This window comes from Podarcis pityusensis, assembly GCF_964106645.2.
Source record: "Podarcis pityusensis genome assembly, chromosome: 4".
Lineage (NCBI taxonomy): Eukaryota > Metazoa > Chordata > Lepidosauria > Squamata > Lacertidae > Podarcis > Podarcis pityusensis.
The window spans coordinates 83,355,088-83,372,706 of record NC_138027.1 but is presented as its reverse complement, the minus strand read 5'-3'; the positions used below and the strand labels follow the sequence as shown (position 1 = coordinate 83,372,706).

The window sequence follows — 17,619 nt, the reverse complement described above, 5'->3', positions numbered from 1 at the left end:
GGAGGCGGGCCCTAGACCATTTAGGGATAAAAACCTTTGAATGAAGAGAGTCCCTGTCATGGTTTCCATTCTGCACACAGGCAAGTGGAAGTAAACTGAGCCATCTTCATTGTGTTCTCTATGCTGAAGTAGCAAGTGACGATTATGATATGAACTTAGCTGATATGATATGACTTGCTATGTGCATGTTATGGGTATATTAAAATCAGTAGCACGTCTCCCAATAAACATTCCGGCGGAGAAACTACACCTTAATATCTTATCGCAGAGCTGTATATTCCAGCATGCTATCGGCCGCTGATAGATACACCAGCTCCAATTCATAATTTTCAATGTATGGAGAGAAAACAGTTTCTCTCTTCCAAATAACATAAAAAATATCCGAGGACAAGGAAGCAGCTTTAAGTAGATTTGACATTCGCTCATTCTAATAATGCAAGGTCAAATTAAACAGGGCTCTATGTATCATAGATTTTTAGAGTCGGGAGGAACCTCAGATGTTATCTACTCCAACCCCCAGTGGCCTGTGCAGGGATTGGCATGGGATCAATCATTCTCACGTTTCCACTCATCACTTCCCAGCTAGAATACGTTAGCTGCAGAATTAAGTTTTTGACACAATTTGGAATTTTGTTGGGGACAAACCACGTGCTTTTAACCTACTCCCTTTCTCCTCATGTCCTGTTGTGCATCTCTTTTCCCAGCCAAGTCAGACATTTCAGAACCCTCTTGGGAAGTAACATTGAATGTGTCTTGTTGACTGTATCTTTAAACTAAGCTAGCATGCCATGAATTTCTGGCAATCTCTATTCTGGGCCAAAGAGACCGATTCTTCACCAAATTATTTACCAATTTGGGAATATTTTTAAAGGTGTTATCTGCATTAAGATGATTCCTTTTCTGGTTTAACCATTTGTTTCTTGTTGTAATCAGGCTTTTTGTTGTTGTTGAATTGCTTGTTCAGATTTTGGGTATTTGTTGCCAGTGCTTTAAAGAAAGAACATAGTACCTATCAATGGAAGTACGGTATGTAGCGTACTCATTATGTATTACGTTTGCAGTGTGCCATTCTTTTGCAGAATTCAAGGCATGCTGCAGATTGTTCTGAACAGCCTCCTACCTAGGCACAGAGTGGACCTAGACCTCACGCACAGCTCCAGCATTAGGGGTCTTCAGGGTTATCCCCTGATGCCACTGGAACAAGAAATATTTGTACACAGAGAGTGCGCCCTGTTTTCTAGTACAGAGAGTGGCATTCCTAATGGGCTCTGTGTAATTCATTTACCACATCTTTTGAACGCACAGATTTCAGGGTAACTCCACGGGTCTGTCTGCCCATGATGGATCTAGTCAAATTCTCCCAGAGGCAGTTGCCCACCACCAAGCAGTGCAAAGGCACACAGAGGACATGGCGCCACAGCCCAAAGCAGCTGTCCTGGGCACCCCGCAGACATGGACTAGCAAACAAAGGCAAAAGCAAAACTGCTTTGGACCTATGGGGAGGTGGCCGGAGAGCCCAGGCTCATTGTGGATTGGCTGGTGGGCTGAGACCATCAATGGTGCTTCGCCCCAGGCAAAATTCATCGCTAAACGCCTTTAGTTTTGGCACTGTCCCCCGGCAACTGACCTAAGCAAGTGAGCAAGAGGACTATTGATCCACCAACATTTTTGTTCCTTCTATAGTAGCCCAAATAATCTATCAGCATTTTGGACAGTGATGGAGAACTGCACTAAAAAATGTGACATGAACAAATTGTTGATGTGAAGACATATAAATGTTTTACAATGAATACTCGTGGCCATGTGACCACACCGCGAACAATCAGAGCAAACACTCAGCAAATGCTAGATATGGGTGTTGCCATTTTCAGGTGGGATTCAACTTCAGCCATGCAACAGCAAACTCTGGTGGTGTAATTGTGGTTAACTGAGAGGCCCTGTGCAACAAACCTGCTTCCCTAAAAGACCGGACTTTTCGCAATATGAAAAGTGATGAGAAAATGCACTGGAATGTGTGGGATAACATTTCTTTGCGCAATGTCATACAAACTTCCCACAAACAGATTGGCACAGATGCTCGTTAAATACTCCACATTACCTAATCTCCCTGCAAACAAATCGGGATGAATGCTCAATAAACAGGATGTCTGAAATTGCCCACAATTTAACATCTGAGAAGGCTTTGTGTGAAAAAGTAAGAACATCATCTGCTTAACAGGCAACACTTTTGCTGCTACTGCTGCTTCAGCTTCAGCTAAGTGACTCCTTCCTCGGCCCAGCAAGCAGAGACTACTGAATCCCACTTCCCTGCCACAGTGATTGCTCTTGAATTGATATCATAGCCATAGAGTGGGTTTGGTTGCTTTTGCTATCTCATTGGCCGGGTAGGAAAAGTCTGCCTACCATCTGAGTCTTGACTTGTCAATCTTCCTTCCACTTAATCCCCCCTTCTGGTGCTAGTTTCATGATTTTTCATGGCAGGCAGATTCCAAATAGTATCTCCTGTACATTTAAGAAGTAATTTCTGTAATAAATGTAAGCATTGGTTGAGGAAGGGGCAAGTAGGAAGATTTAGCAGGGCAGGTCTCCCAGCTCCTCTCTGCCCAACCTGTCTCTCATGTCCAAACCTGTTGAGTAGAGATTGCTCTTGAATTCATCCAAAAAGTGAAATTCTGAAGAGGCCTCTTCCTTCTGCTCTGAAGAATAGATTGTGTTTGTACCTGCAGCTAGGCAACAGCTCGCAGATCCCTTTTACATTCCATGCAATCAACGTGTATCCTTGAGCAACTCTGTAAGGGCGGTGTTAGTTTTTGGATTCTGCACCAAACTCACAGCTGGAATAATGTAACTCCATACAAAATTCTGCGTTGTCTAGTAGTCTAAGTCCATTGCCATGAGCCTTCCAAAGATCAACACATATAAACCAGATCTCAATGTGCCAAGAGATTAGATGTACCACTAAAAGGTAAATGAGTAGTTCCAGAAATTCATCTAAGGCAGGCATGGCCAAACTTGGCCCTCTAGCTGTTTTGGGACTACAATTCCCATCATACCTGACCACTGGTCCTGTTAGCTAAGATGATGGGAGTTGTAGTCCCAAAACAGCTGGAGGGCCGAGTTTGGCCATGCCTGATCTCAGGGGTGCAGGGCTTGCTTCCTCTGCAACCTAGAAAGGAAGCAAGGCTCCTATCCCACTACTAGCCTGGGGTAATCCATCCATCCCTTACCTAAAGGTAAAGGTAAAGGGACCCCTGACCATTAGGTCCAGTCGTGACTGACTCTGGGGTTGTGTCGCTCACCTCGCTTTACTGGCCGAGGGAGCCGGCGTACAGCTTCCGGGTCATGTGGCCAGCATGACTAAGCTGCTTCTGGCGAACCAGAGCAGCGCACGGAAACGCCGTTTACCTTCCTGCTGGAGCGGTACCTATTTATCTACTTGCACTTTGACATGCTTTCGAATTGCTAGGTTGGCAGGAGCAGGGACCGAGAAACGGGAGCTCACCATGTCACGGGGATTCAAACTGCCGACCTTCTGATCGGCAAGCCCTAGGCTCTGTGGTTTAACCCGCAGCGCCATCCACGTCCCATCCCTTACCTAGGGATGGGCAAATATGCTAATTTTGCTTTCAGGTTTTCTCTCTCTTTTTTATAATCTGAGTTATCTTCTCCACATTTTCACTTCCGTTTGCAATTTTTAGAAAAGCTGTGCAACTTCATCAGTATTTTTGGGAGAATTTCTCTTCCTGTACACATTTTGTATGTGACTTTTGTAATTGCAACGCAATTCCCTGAAACCTGGCGCATTTTTGTATGTTCTTTTCACTAATATATGCTCTTATTTGAACCTTTTAGTATATGCATTTTTATACCACATTTCTTGGTTGGGGAACTGCATTGCTGGATTCCAGGCCTTCCAAGTGTCCCTATTTTCCAGGGACAGTTCCAGATTTACAGAAGCCATCCTGGTTTTCTGATCTGATCTGAGAACGTCCCACTTTTCCTTAGGACTTCCCTATTTTCATCAGAGAAGTGTTGGAGGGTATGGAGTTATGCGACCGCTGAGCCAAAGAGCTGAGTAACTAAACAACCTTTAGATGTTTTCTGAAGGCAGCCCTTTATAGGGAAGCTTTTTAATGTTTAAGGTTTTTATATATGTTGGAAGCCACCCAGAGTGGCTAGGGCAACCCAGTCAGATGAGTGGGGTATTACTATCATTATGTTATTCTTATTCTTATTAAGATGCCCCTGTTTTCCATTGGAGAAATGTTGGAGGATATGAAATTCTAATAAGTGCAAATTCTGAAGGATGGCCGCATTTGCTCTGCATGTTGTTTGGGAAAGTACAAATTAAGTTTGTTTTTAAATGCAAATAGAAGGAGCGTCTCCACCCCCATCGTTCTATCCGGACACTGAGGTCCAGCGCCGAGGGCCTTCTGGCAGTTCCCTCACTGCGAGAAGCCAAGTTACAGGGAACCAGGCAGAGGGCCTTCTCGGTAGTGGCACCCGCCCTGTGGAACACCCTCCCACCAGATGTCAAAGAAATAAACAACTACCAGACTTTTAGAAGACATCTGAAGGCAGCCCTGTTTAGGGAAGCTTTTAATGTTTGATGCATTACTGCAGTGTTTCCCAACCTTGGGCCTCCAGCTGTTTTCGAACTACAATTCCCATCATCCCTGACCACTGGTCTTGCTAGCTGAGGATTATGGGAGTTGTAGTCCAAAAACAGCTGGAGGCCCAAGGTTGGGAAATGCTGCATTACTGTATTTTAATATTTTGTTGGAGGCTGCCCAGAGTGGCTGAGGGAACCCAGGCAGATGAGTGGGGTATAATTTTTTTTTTTTAATTATTCTCATTCATTCACACCTGTATCTAATCAAGGGAGTCACTCAAGCTACAGCGAACCCCACCCACCAAGCCTTCCTAGGGAAAGCACTGGATACGATGCCGTATTTTCCTCCGAGAGCATCTAAACCTAAACAATATGCTTCATTTCATTTCATTGCTGCCTGTAAAAACATTTGCTTTCTGTGAAACGTATTTTTCCAGAGGTGATGAAAGAGAGGGCCCAGCAGAGATGCTCTGGGGATTTAGCTCAGAATTTTGGCAAACCTCATGTCGTCAAGCTATTTGTGCATGATGGGAGTAACACAGCATGAGGATAATATGCTAGGAATGAAACGGGCAACAGTTACATGTTCTGGAAAACACGAGTAATCTTTATGGAGATTGAGGCTGCAACCCAATACTCACCTGGGAACTCGGTGGGACTTAGGAATATAAGGAGAGGCAGCGGGCGGTTTTGACATTCCTAATATTAAATTGATGCTTTTGAATTCTGGTGCTGGAGGAGACTCTTGAGAGTCCCATGGACTGCAAGAAGATCAAACCTCTCCATTCTGAAGGAAATCAGCCCTGAGTGCTCACTGGAAAGACAGATCCTGAACCTGAGGCTCCAATACCTCATGAGAAGAGAAGACTCCCTGGAAAAGACCCTGATGCTGGGAAAGATAGAGGGCACAAGGAGAAGGGGACGACAGAGGACGAGATGGTTGGACAGTGTTCTCGAAGCTACCAACATGAGTTTGACCAAACTGTGGGAGGCAGTGGAAGACAGAAGTGCCTGGCGTGCTCTGGTCCATGGGGTCACGAAGAGTTGGACATGACTAAATGACTAAACAACAACAACAATAATATTAAAGAAGAATGCTTGATATGGTTTCATTGTTAATTATTCTGAAGGTAGCCACTTTAACTGTAATGTTGCATGATCTCTGGAAAGTGAGAAAATGTGGGTACCAAAGATGACTCATCCTCCCAGCTGAGGGGAGGGGGTTGACAGAACTGGGTGTGAATGTCAAGGAATAGCAGAATCGCAGAAAGGGACCAGGAAAGAGCTGGGACTTAGCTCTGGAAGCCCCCAGTTGGAGCTGCTTCTCTGAATTTGTGTGAATTACAAATATCCCCGGTGAAAGGGTTCCTTTAAATCACTACCTTCACCAGTTCTTAATCGCTAAGCTGTTTGGCATCTACTCTTAAGGGTGCCGATTTTTACAAGGCCCGACTCTCATTAAAGCAGCAAAACAATAAAATGAACGAGTAGCACTTCCGTTAGCTGATCTAATACAACATCTACTGGAAAAGTGGTTTGCAAGCTTGGTTGGGAGAAGCCCTTTCCCTTGGGGTTCCCAAGAAGCTGGTTAGGGATTTTTCAGCGAGGTTAGTCATTGCAGACAAGCTTCCCTGAAAGGCAGCTTCCCTGCCACTGCTGATAATTGCCTTGCAAGGCCAGCCCTACCAGTAAGCAAAGTGAGGAAGTCGTATCAGCCATAGATGATGGGAGGTGTTGAGAGAGCAGCAAGATCAGCCCTCTGGTGTATCCTGCACATCTTAAACAAATCTGCTGGTCGCAGGGGTGGTAGAGGACACTGTCCCATTGTCGCTGGAAGTAAGATTCAACTTCAAAATAAATTGGGAGGGCTCTACAATAGGAAGCCACAGGAGAATCACATAATCATGGAATTGTAGAGTTGAAGAAGAAGAAGAAGAAGAAGAAGAAGGAGGAGGAGGAGGAGGAGGAGGAGGAGGAGGAGAGTTTGTATTTGATATCCCGCTTTATCACTACCCGAAGGAGTCTCAAAGTGGCTAACATTCTCCTTTCCCTTCCTCCCCCACAACAAACACTCTGTGAGGTGAGTGGGGCTGAGAGACCTCAGAGAAGTGTGATTAGCCCAAGGTCACCCAGCAGCTGCATGTGGAGGAGCGGGGAATTGAACCCGGTTCCCCAGATTACGAATCTACCGCTCTTAACCACTACACCACACTGGCTCTCAGGATCCTCTAGTCCACCCCCACCCCCCAGGATTGCAGGAATCATGGTGGATGGAGAATGGGTTAAATGTTATATTCCCTAAATTATAATGTTGTGGATTGGTGAGATCCTGACCTATCGGTTGTGCTAAGAAGCTCGCATTTGAACAGGCATTGTGAGAAAATGTGGCTAATTTGAAGGAATGGCATTTAAAACCATGGGTGGGGTTACTTATGAATATGTTTCAGCGGGAAGCCATTTCTGTAGATGGAAATTGCACTGCATATATTTATCCAACTCCTATAACATTACACGCAGTAGTTTTTAGATCTTTAGTCACCCGGATACCACAATGTCAAATTTATGCTGGGGATAAATCAATAAACAAGTCACACTACCAGAGCATTGCTCAAACTCCTATGACCAAAGCCTACATTTTTCCTGAACCAATGCCAGGGTTATGAACTGAGAGATGTGAATAGCCATCTCTTGCCCCTCAAGTGCAATTCCTTATTTAGGCATGTGGCTAGGAATCCAAGTGGATGGCCGAATCCCACATAATTGGCTGTTTGCAGACATCTCTCCGACAGGAAAATATAAAGCCAGTGCAGACTTTGGGTTAATGGCGCTGATACCCCTTTGGGAAACGTGCTGTATGAGTCTAACGTTAATGCAAGGATTTATGTGAGTTCAGCTGTGTGTGTCGCTGTGTTTAAGAAGGTGCGCCATCTTAGGAGTTCCTATGGAGGCAGTGCTAATTGAAAGCATGGAGATCACCGTTGGACAGCTCTTTAACTCTGTGATATATTGAGTGCTTTGACTCACTCTTGTCTTCACTGGTTCACAGAGATGGATGAGGGCTTCTCAGAAAACTTCCCGTGCATCTTGTTACGTGCTATGATGCTAAATTAGGTTCTTACCAGAAGCCAACATCTGGGGGGAAATGCAAATTAAACTTTGCAGAGCTGCCTTGGGAAGAGGAGGATTCATGTTTTCCGACCAACACTTCCCAATCCTCTGTCTTTGTTTCTTTCAAGATTAACTATGCATTAGCAAATAAATAGGTTGGATTCTAAAATAGACCCTTCCTATTTTTGACTTTTGGAAACATTTACATGTCACAGCAGCTTTATTCCGAATGTGTGGGAAATTGGGATGACCGATGTTTAGATAAAAATGGTTCTGCAAAATGTTCGGGGTTGCCAACTTTTGTTCTGGAAGGGCTCCTGCGCCTTTAATGGATGCATTAAAGGGAAGTTCTCTTTCTGCAGTTCTCTTACTGCACATAACTGTGGCATTGTGGGAAGTCTTACTATGAGAACTATTGCTTCTTTTCTCTTGCATGCTGGGAAGTTTTTGCCTCTGCACATGAGTCTGAGAATGTTCTGAACAGTTCCCATTGAGTTCATGAAACAGTGTACCCTGACCTGTTCTTAATGCTTTGCTGACCACATCTACGGAACGTGATTGTTGTATTCTTTCATGTTATGTTCTCTCAATATTAATCTTTAGTTATAATTTAATTAGGAGGATTCATGCCTGTCTAGTTCCAGCTCCGTTTCTCAGCCTTTGATCTATCAGTGATAAATAGTTATATGTAATTCCCGCCTTGTACCCATGTTAACCAATCAGCAACAAGTTGCTTTGTGTTTGTATCAACCAATCAGCCACAAGCACACCTGTGGCAATGTTTGTAATATTCAATAAAAGAGAGTTCCCGGGGCTCGCCCCGGCAGACGCCTCTCATATGACACCTGCCACTCGTCTGTCGTGATTTTCAACCCAACAATGCATGACATACCGTAATTCACTAGTTTGCACTTTTCCTGGCACATGGAGGGGGGGGGGAGAGCCCTGTGATGCCTGCAGCATGCTTTGGGGGCATGGAGGGGGAGGAGGGTTCCCCACATCGAGAAAAGCAGTGCCTGCTGAATTGTTCCCTGTTTTACAAGTATGCAACGCTTGGGAGCCCCAAAAGGAAAAAAAGTTGGCAGTATTTTTTTTTGAATTATTTTTTATTCATTTTACAATACAAAAATATAAAAACACATAACACAATTTTTCACAAATACATTTTTTGGAGTTCCCTCAGCTCTTCTGCAAATCCTCCGTTTTAGTCCTTCTTCCGCATTTCTTAATCTAGTATTGCCTTTTATTAAAAACCTCTTCCCTCTTATTCCCTTTTTTACAATATTTCTAATATTATTTTCACAGAGCCTCTTGCAAACCTACAAACGTTAATTGTTCATCGCAAATACTTTTCAAATAGTCTACAAATTTACTCCAGTCTTCAGTGAATCTGTGGTCTCGTGGGCCTTGGATCCTTCCAGTTAGTTTATCAAGTTCTACGTATTCCATTAACTTCATTCTCCATTCTTCCATTGACGGTAATTCTTCTTGTTTCCATTTTTGGGCTAGCAGTATTCTTGCCACTGTTACTGCGTATGAAAAAAGCTTATAATCTTTTCTGTTTATTTCATTTCCTACCATTCCTAACAAAAATGCCTCTGGTTTCTTAACAAATGTATATTTCAACATTTTTTTCAATTTGTTATATATCATTTCCCAGAAGCCTTTCACCTTCTTACATTCCCACCACATATGATAAAAAGTCCCTTCCTTTTCTTTACATTTCCAACATTCCAATATACATTCTTGCTAAGTTCACTGGTGTTATATACCATCTATATACCATTTTCATAACATTTTCTTTTAACGCAATACAGGCCAAAAGTTGGCAGTCTTACTCTTGATTTGGATGCTGAGTAAAAACGTATTTTACAAAGTCACCCGTTTTGTTGAAAATGCACAGAAAAAGCATCTGAAACGTTTATGTCTGGCAGACCTTGAGAGCTGTTGTTTAAATTGTCTATTAATAGCACTGAAGCGGCAGGTAGAAAGAATGGCTGGCTTTAGCAGAGAACTCTCCCCCTCTCCGATTCTCATGCGATGTCACTGGCCCCACGGGTGAAATATTACCAGCAGAGCTAACAATGAAAACCAACATGCATTTCAGATATGTTGTTCCTTTGATCTCATTATTTCCAATCTGGCAAAGAAGAGTAATATGGTATTTAAGGCTTATGGAAAGTGAGCTGGTTATCCTAACAGCTGTTTAGGCAGATAAAGTGGGGGAAAGCAGAAGTAATTTCATTACAGCATTAGCAGAGAAATCCATAAAGAGAAAGTGAAGAGCCCACCAAGTATCTTTCAAGGTGAAAGCTTTCTGAAGCAGGATGCCAAATATTTTCAGTATTTTTTGTAATGCATGCAGTGCAGATGCAAATTTAGCTGTTTGTGCACTATGAACAACTGGAGGGATGCTCCTAGGCAGGGTTTTGGTTTTTTAAGTTTCATGTGTGCATGTTTAACCTACCTGAACTGTATGCCAGGTCTCTCTCCAAGCCTCTACTTATCTGCCAAAAGATTGTTGGGCAAATCAGCAATATAGATCTTTACTTCTCCAGTTAAATGAAACGTCTGGTATAATAAAAATACAGAAGTCTACAAAAACAACAGAAAGGCTTAATGTGGTATGCAAGGAGGATTCAAATGCATTGCTTTCAGTGGTCCAAGACATATTAATAGAGCTCTCTTAGGGCAGTTTTAGCAAAAACAAGACAGAATTATTTCAGAAATGCATTTGTTTATTCTATGTAAAGTAAGTTAAGTCCAGGCATAGGCCCTCCAGATGTTTTGGGACTACAGTTCCCATCATCCCTGACCACTGGTCCTGTTAGCTAGGGATGATGGGAGTTGTAGTCCCAGAACATCTGGAGGGCCGAGTTTGCCTATGCCTGGTTAAGTCTATCAAACAGTAAGTTTGCTGGGGTGTGTATGGAGGGAATGAAACACATTTCCACATGGAGTGGGATTGCAGGGTAGCAAGTACATATTGTGATGACGTAATGGAAGAGGGTAAAAAAAATGATTCAAAACTATTATCAATATTGGGTGGAGAAAATAAAGATTGCAGGGCAAAGATAATGCCTTTTTTATTGGCAGCTGCTCATCTGGTGGTGGCAGAGACAGAGGAGCAGGTACCAATAGCACTGTGGAAAGAGCAGATCCGAGACACTGCTTAACTAGAAATAATAACCATGCAGATACAGAAGGCTAAAGGAGATACAGACCTTGAGAATACTTGGCATGATCTTACAGTCTTTGTGAACAGGGGAAACATCAGTTGAAGACCAGCAATGAATGACTTCCAGACATCCACTTTACTGAGTATTCATCTTGATTTCTTTAGGGGGGGCGGCGGAATTAGATGGTGCTGAGGAATTATGGAGCACTCGTTCCGATTTGCTGGACAGGAAGTTCGCACCAATAAATTCTATCCCACTCTTTCCAGTTCATTTAGCTAACACATTCAAAAGAAACTAAAAGAATCCCGAGAACTGTAGTTTAGCCCAGACAGATGTATAATCCCCAGTGCCCACAACAAATTACAGTTCCCAGGATTCCTTGGGGGAAGTCATGTGCTTCAGATGTATGGCATATATGCAGCCTGCCACTCTTCTTACCGCAATATGGGAGGGAAGTGGGTTTGTTAAAATAGTGACACTCTGGAAGTGCTGTGGGTAACTATGGAACAACCTTAGAGGATGAGATTTTACTAGTTCTATTTATTTCACGCGGCAAAAAGACAAATGGATATTGAACTTTGGGGAATGCTCTTATGCCATTAAAATCCCTTCTGTAAATCAATCAATTGAAGTAGCAGAAAAGAAAAAGAACTGGTCTGTCTAGTTCAGTATTGTGCAAACCGGAAGGCAATGGTTTCCCAAGGTTTCCAGTATTTCCCTGCCCTACCTGAAGATGCTTCAGACTAAAACTGGGACCTTTTGCATACAATGACCGCTCCCCACATAAAACGGGGGGCGACCTTTGTGTGATGCGCGCAGCCCCTGGATCTTGAGCGGCTCCATCAACACAGGCTTGGCTTTGCCTTCCCTCAGGTGGGATACCTGGAGGTCTCCGCCTACCTCAGTCAGTTGTCCAATCCCACCTGGGGGAAGCGTTGCCAAGGAGACCAGGCCAGGTAGGGGGAGGGATTACCTGCCCACACAATAGAGGGAGGATCTTACCTGGGAATCCTCACTTGGCTCCAGAGCTTCTCCCACCCTATCCACCCTCAGTTAAGTCTTATTTTGCAGGATAACTTTTCTTCACAGGTATGCGGGCGCTGCTACGTCAAGGTCGCTGTTAAAGGGCCGGAAAGGAATTCCCCTGCATTGGCAGGTTTTGCCTTTCCTGTAGCAAAACGTCACAACTTTGGCGGTATCAGGCCTTGGGCGGAATCCTTTAGTCCATCTTCCTCTTTGCGGCGGCAATACCAGGGTTCCCCGTTAAAGGGGTTTCTGAGGGGAGGCTTTGACCGTACGCTGAGAGGTCGTCATTGCTCTCCCCTGCAGCGGCGGCGTAACGGGGGCGGTTATCTCTGCTTGAACATATGTTCTCCAGAGCCGGCCCATCCCCTCCGCACTTGGATAACCCTGAAGCTCCCTAGGTCCCCGGCTGGGGACTGGGGAGGGAGAACGCCCAGTGCCTGAGCCAAGGTCTACCCACATCTGAAATATAATAAAGTTGTGGCCAATTTAATCCCATAGCACGTTGTCTTGAGTCGTTATTCCACATGACGGGGGGACCGCACGGGATCTGGGGACTCCGCCTGTCCACGCAATGCATGTTCTTTGCCCCTGAGCTACAGCCTGCAAGTACCTCCCACATCACACTGCAGAAAGCTTAATTTAAACTGTATGGTAAACATATGTGAACAGGTGCCGCATTTCTTCCTGTTTCTTTTCTGCCCAACTTGCATTCCAGCAGGTTTCTAAACCTATTTCTAAACCAGAAAGGGTATGTATGTATCATATCATCGTATTATATCCACTGTAATAAAAATCTGACCTTAGAGAAGGCTGCATATTCTAGGCCAAAACCTCTCCAGTCACTTACCGGCAACTTGTTGGCTCAACGGCAACAAATTTAAAGACCAGTCCCAAATTGCAATCCCTCCCCCCCTTGCACTTGGAACGTTACATGAATAATATCGAGCCACAAGTTTCCCAGGGCTGCGATCGTTTCCAGAGTATGAACCAGAAACACGAGACGGGTCGTTCTTGGAATGCAGCGTAAAATTTATGATGCTAATAAGGTGTTAGGTTGCCTCGCCCTCGTGTTTGTCAGCTCCCTAACTCCGGTGGAACAGTATTCCATCGTTTCGGCACATCGGCGCATGGCACCCCTGAGCTGCGTTTTGCCAGGGAACCGCTTTTTAAAAATAAGATACTGCTTTGTGGCACGTTGCATATGCAGCAAAATTCTGCAAGGCCAGAGTGCAAAGCCCTTCTCGAGGGAGCCGTAAAGATCTCTCAGGTTAGATCTGCTTCCTCACAGAAAGCAGGAGGCTTAGCGTATGAAAGTCCTGTGGATGCCACTGCAGCCACTATGGCAACGTATCAGGTTTGTCTCATAGTATATAACAAGGCTGCTGAAGTTTGCCTTCCTCCAGAGTTACAAATCATAGAACGGAGCTAACAGTTACGTTCTTGCACATATAAACCTCTGACATTTTATAAACATAGTGGAGTGAACAAAAGCAATCAGTAGTTAATATGGTGGGAAATACTAACCTCCAACATTTCTCTGACGAAAATAGAGACTTATTTTTTATATTTTTATATTTTTATATTTTTATATTTTTATATTTTTATATTTTTATATTTTTATATTTTTATATTTTTATATTTTTATATTTTTATATTTTTATATTTTTATATTTTTATTATTTTACTACCCCACCCATCAGGCTGGGTTGCCCTAAATGAATTAAATAAAATAAATTTAGCCATAAATCGATGGTTAAACTGGACTTTGCAGTTGTTCATTTAAATGCTCACCAATTTGATTAGCCTGTACAGTTTAAGACTGACATATATAATAAACCCAAACTCAGGAATGCAAGCTCGTTCACAACATCTCTCACAATTCCATAGGGCTGCCATATTTCAAAAAGTAAAAAACCAGGACATCCTGAGCTTTTCTTTTCTTTTTTTTATTAGGAAACCCTCCAAAATTGTCGAACTTTTATAAGGAAAACCAAAAAGATATTGAACTTGCCTAACATTGATTCAGTTGTTTAAGATCCAGGACAAAGCGCTGCCTTTCAGAAATCCCCCCTCCCCCCGGTAATGTCTGGACAAATGGCAGAACAGGCTTGTGTGGTTGCACTTCTAGCATGATGCCTGAGGTGATGTTGATACCATTCCCACTGCCCCCGCAGTGCATATACTGTATATGATAGCAACCTCCATTTCAAGTTGAATTGGCAGATTTCACAATCCTAACAGGATATGTTACCATTCTTACTAAAGCTACAAGAGTTAACCGGCAGATAAAAATATTAAAATCACAGGCAGATGGTGGCTGTACATCTAAACAAGTATAAATATACTTTTCCTCGTCCACTTATAAGATGCATCGTTTTCTTAGAAAGAAGTTGGTTGCCAGAGTTTATCAACGATTCTTCCTATTTGTCCTAAATATCCTTGACCACATAACAGACTGTAAGCTAATCTTCAGGTTCAGTGCAAGTGAATACCAGGAAAGAAGAACGGCTTAGACAGTTTATGATCAGCAACTCAAATTACAGTCTTGGGAGTCCTCTGCATCACTGCACCATTTCAAATAAACAGTGTGATAGCATATTTACAAAGTGAGGATTGGTTTTTCATTTCAGCGTAGAGGCCAACTCAGAAATTGCAAGGAAAACTTTGTGGCATCAAATGAGAGACAGCAGACTGAAGTCTGCCTTGCCCAGTAAGCTTCCCATTCTCTTCTACCTGACCAAAATGGAAAATAATTATGTATCTTCATGTGTTCCTACTTCTCAGCTGGATATTGCTTTGGAATACAAGTTCAACCAAATGTCACTTTTGTGTTGGTTGCCAAGTTTTGTTTTATGGGCACCCGTTCTTGTGCTGAAACCAGGAGCCTAACACATTCAACCAGTGTTGAGGTGACTCAAACTACAATTAATCCAGAACACAGCTGCCAGACTAGTGACTGGCAGTGTCCACCAGGACCATATAACACCAATCCTAAAAGATCTACATTGGCTCCCGATACATTTCCAAGGACAATTCAAAGTGTTGGTGCAGATCTTTATAAAGCCCTAAATGGCCTTGGCTCTGTATACCTGAAGGACTGTCTCCACTCCCGTTGTTTAGCTGGGACACTGAGATCTAGCTCCAAGGGCCTTCTGGTGGTTCCCTCACTGCCAGCAGTGAAGTCAGGTTACAGGGAACCAGACAGAGGGTCTTCTTCGCAGTGGGGCCCACCCTTTAAAGGTCAGAACCAACACTTTGAATAATGCTCAGAAATTTACTGGGAGCCAATGCAGATCCAGGTGGAATCTACACACATATGGAAAAACATTCTGAAAATGGTTTTTTTTAAGCATTTTTTTAAAATACGTTGAATTTTCCATAAGGCTCATCATTGATATCTAGTGTCACATTATAATGTTTCATTTGCAACTGTATAGCTGAGTCCCCAGTATTACATGGTCCCAGCAGCCACTCCCAGTCACTGCATTCTAGATTAGTTGTAGTTTCCGGGTCACCTTCAAACGTTGCCCCATGTAGAGCGCAGTGCAGTAGTCCAAACAGGAGATAACTAGAGCATGCACCACTCTGGCAAGACAGTCTGTGGGCTGGGTCTCAGCCAGCAAACCAGGTTGAGCTGGTAGACAGCCACCCTGGATACAGAATTGACCTGCGTCTCCATGGACAGTTGTGAGTCCAAAATGACCCCCAGGCTGCATAGCTGGTCCTTCACAGTTCAGGACCAAGGAGTACCCCACACCTGCCTGCAACCTGGTGTGGAGTTCAGCAACATCTGTGGCTTATTCCTGTTGAGCCAGTCTACAAAGCTGCAAAACGGAAAGTTTTAGTGAGCAAGTAAAAAGGTACGTTTGAAATGAATTCAGTGAGGATAGTTATCAATGGTGCTCTTCAGACCTGCTGATGCAGTGGTGGTTTTGGAATCCGCCGCCCCCTGCCCCCCAGTAGAAAAGTTTAGTATAAACATTTTTTTCTCTTGGAGCCGTGCTTTCCCCATCTGTTGCATTCATGGGAAGAGCAGTTTATTTATTTACCACATTTCTTTCTCACCCTTCCTGCAATGAGCTCATGATGGCAAACCCTGTGAGGCTGGTTAGTCTGAGAGAGAACAGTTTACCCAAGGCCACCCAGCAAAACTCAAGTCTGAAAGTTCAAGAAGCAAGAGTGAATTGCCCGAATTAGTTATCAAGATCTTCCCCTTCCACACCTCAGTCCTGGCATGCCTAGAGGGTCCATCTGACGCCACCTGCATGATGCTGGACACAACACTACAAGGAATTATGGGGCAGTGACTAGGAAAGATAGTAGGAGAAACTCCAAATGTTCTGTTCTGCAAATGCACACAGGCAGGAACTATCTTGTGTAGAAGTCAATAAGACCATCAGTTCAGGGTCAACCATATGTCTGCTATTAGCAGCCTCTCTAGCTCAGTCAACTTCCCATGCTTATTAGCATTTCTCAAAAGCATGTGTTTGAGTTGCAACGGGTCTGAAACACTGCAAATCTGTACTGTACAAGCAAAATATCACTACCAGAGAAGAAGCCAGGCCTACTCGTGGATATCCTCTCCTTTTCCCTGGCAAGGCCTTCATGCACTTCTTGGGGTTAGCAGAGATGACTAGCAGCTGTCTGGAAAATGAAACACCCACCCCTGCCCCTTCTCGGACTAAACAGCTTCTGCAAAAGAACCTGGCTGATCTCTCTCTCCTACTCTATGGCAGCAGCCGCAGAACTCTGGAGTGTTGTCTACCTGTTCTGCACCCCCAATATCATAAGGCTGACTACTCCTCCCTTCTCCCCAGTCGTCAATCACTGCATTGACCATCTACTTAAACCCGGGGAGGATTAGCAAGGTGGATCCCATTTACAGTGCAATATGTAAACCTTGCCCTGGTTCCAATGGAGTTATACTCTCAAGGATAGCAACCCAATGCAAGGCGTTAAAGCAGTCAGCATCCAGAATGGCTCAAACAATCCCTTTTGTTGGTCCTCAATCTGACAGCAATCATTTGGCTGTTGAATTTAAAACCTGAAAATGATCATATTTGCAGAGGGTTAGAGGCATAAGCTGTAGTTGACCTCACGAGTATATATGTGTGTGTGTCTTGGGATAACACTTCAAACATCTGATAGAGCGAACACTAGTTGATGAAAGCTTATAATAAATTTGTTAGTATTTAAGGTCCCCACAAGATTCTTTGTGGTTTTTGCATAAGAGGAAAAGTTCAGCAAAATGCAATACTTCCCATAACTGCAACACAATGTGATAGGATTCCATTAACAAAGACATTTCAGCCTACAACTTATAGAAAATGGTTCAACGGATTGATTTGAAACTTGGCAGTGTAAAAGTTTGAGGATAGTCCCTGTCGAATTTGGGGTAGAAAGAAGAGACCCTCCAAATGTCCCTATTTTCCTGGGCCGTCCCTGATTTAGAGAAGCCGTCCCGGTTTCTGATTTGATTCCAGAATGCCCAGTTTTTCCTTAGGATGCCTCTATTTTCATTGGATAAATGTTGGAAGGTAGGGAGTTATCAGACCCCTGAGCTGTCTGAAGGCAATCCTGTATAGGGAAGTTATGTTTTTATATATGTTGGAAGCTGCCCAGAGTGGCTGGGGCAACCCAGTCAGATGTGTGGGGTATAAATTATTGTTATAGAATGGGATATCCCTTTTTTTC

The 17,619-nt window shown here is 43.6% G+C and overlaps 1 protein-coding gene and 1 long non-coding RNA gene across 3 annotated transcripts in view; one reads left to right on the top strand and one right to left on the bottom strand.

Annotated features, from left to right (window-relative positions):
• Nucleotides 1-70: 70 nt before the first annotated feature.
• The window catches only part of TEX30 (testis expressed 30), a 39,095-nt gene continuing 21,546 nt past the window's right edge, over nt 71-17,619 (top strand). The window contains exon 1 of the mRNA XM_081003310.1: nt 71-131. The gene's annotated coding sequence lies outside the window, so the exon portion shown is untranslated. The remainder of the gene's footprint in view (nt 132-17,619) is intronic.
• LOC308476389 lies at nt 9,025-12,755 on the bottom strand. Of its 2 annotated transcripts, none has more exons than XR_013985847.1 (3): nt 10,945-12,755; nt 10,188-10,315; nt 9,025-9,249 (listed from the first exon to the last, which is right to left on the bottom strand). It is a non-coding gene; the product is annotated as an uncharacterized lncRNA (long non-coding RNA). The 2 variants fall into 2 exon arrangements; XR_013985848.1 differs by having other exon boundaries at nt 11,902-12,745.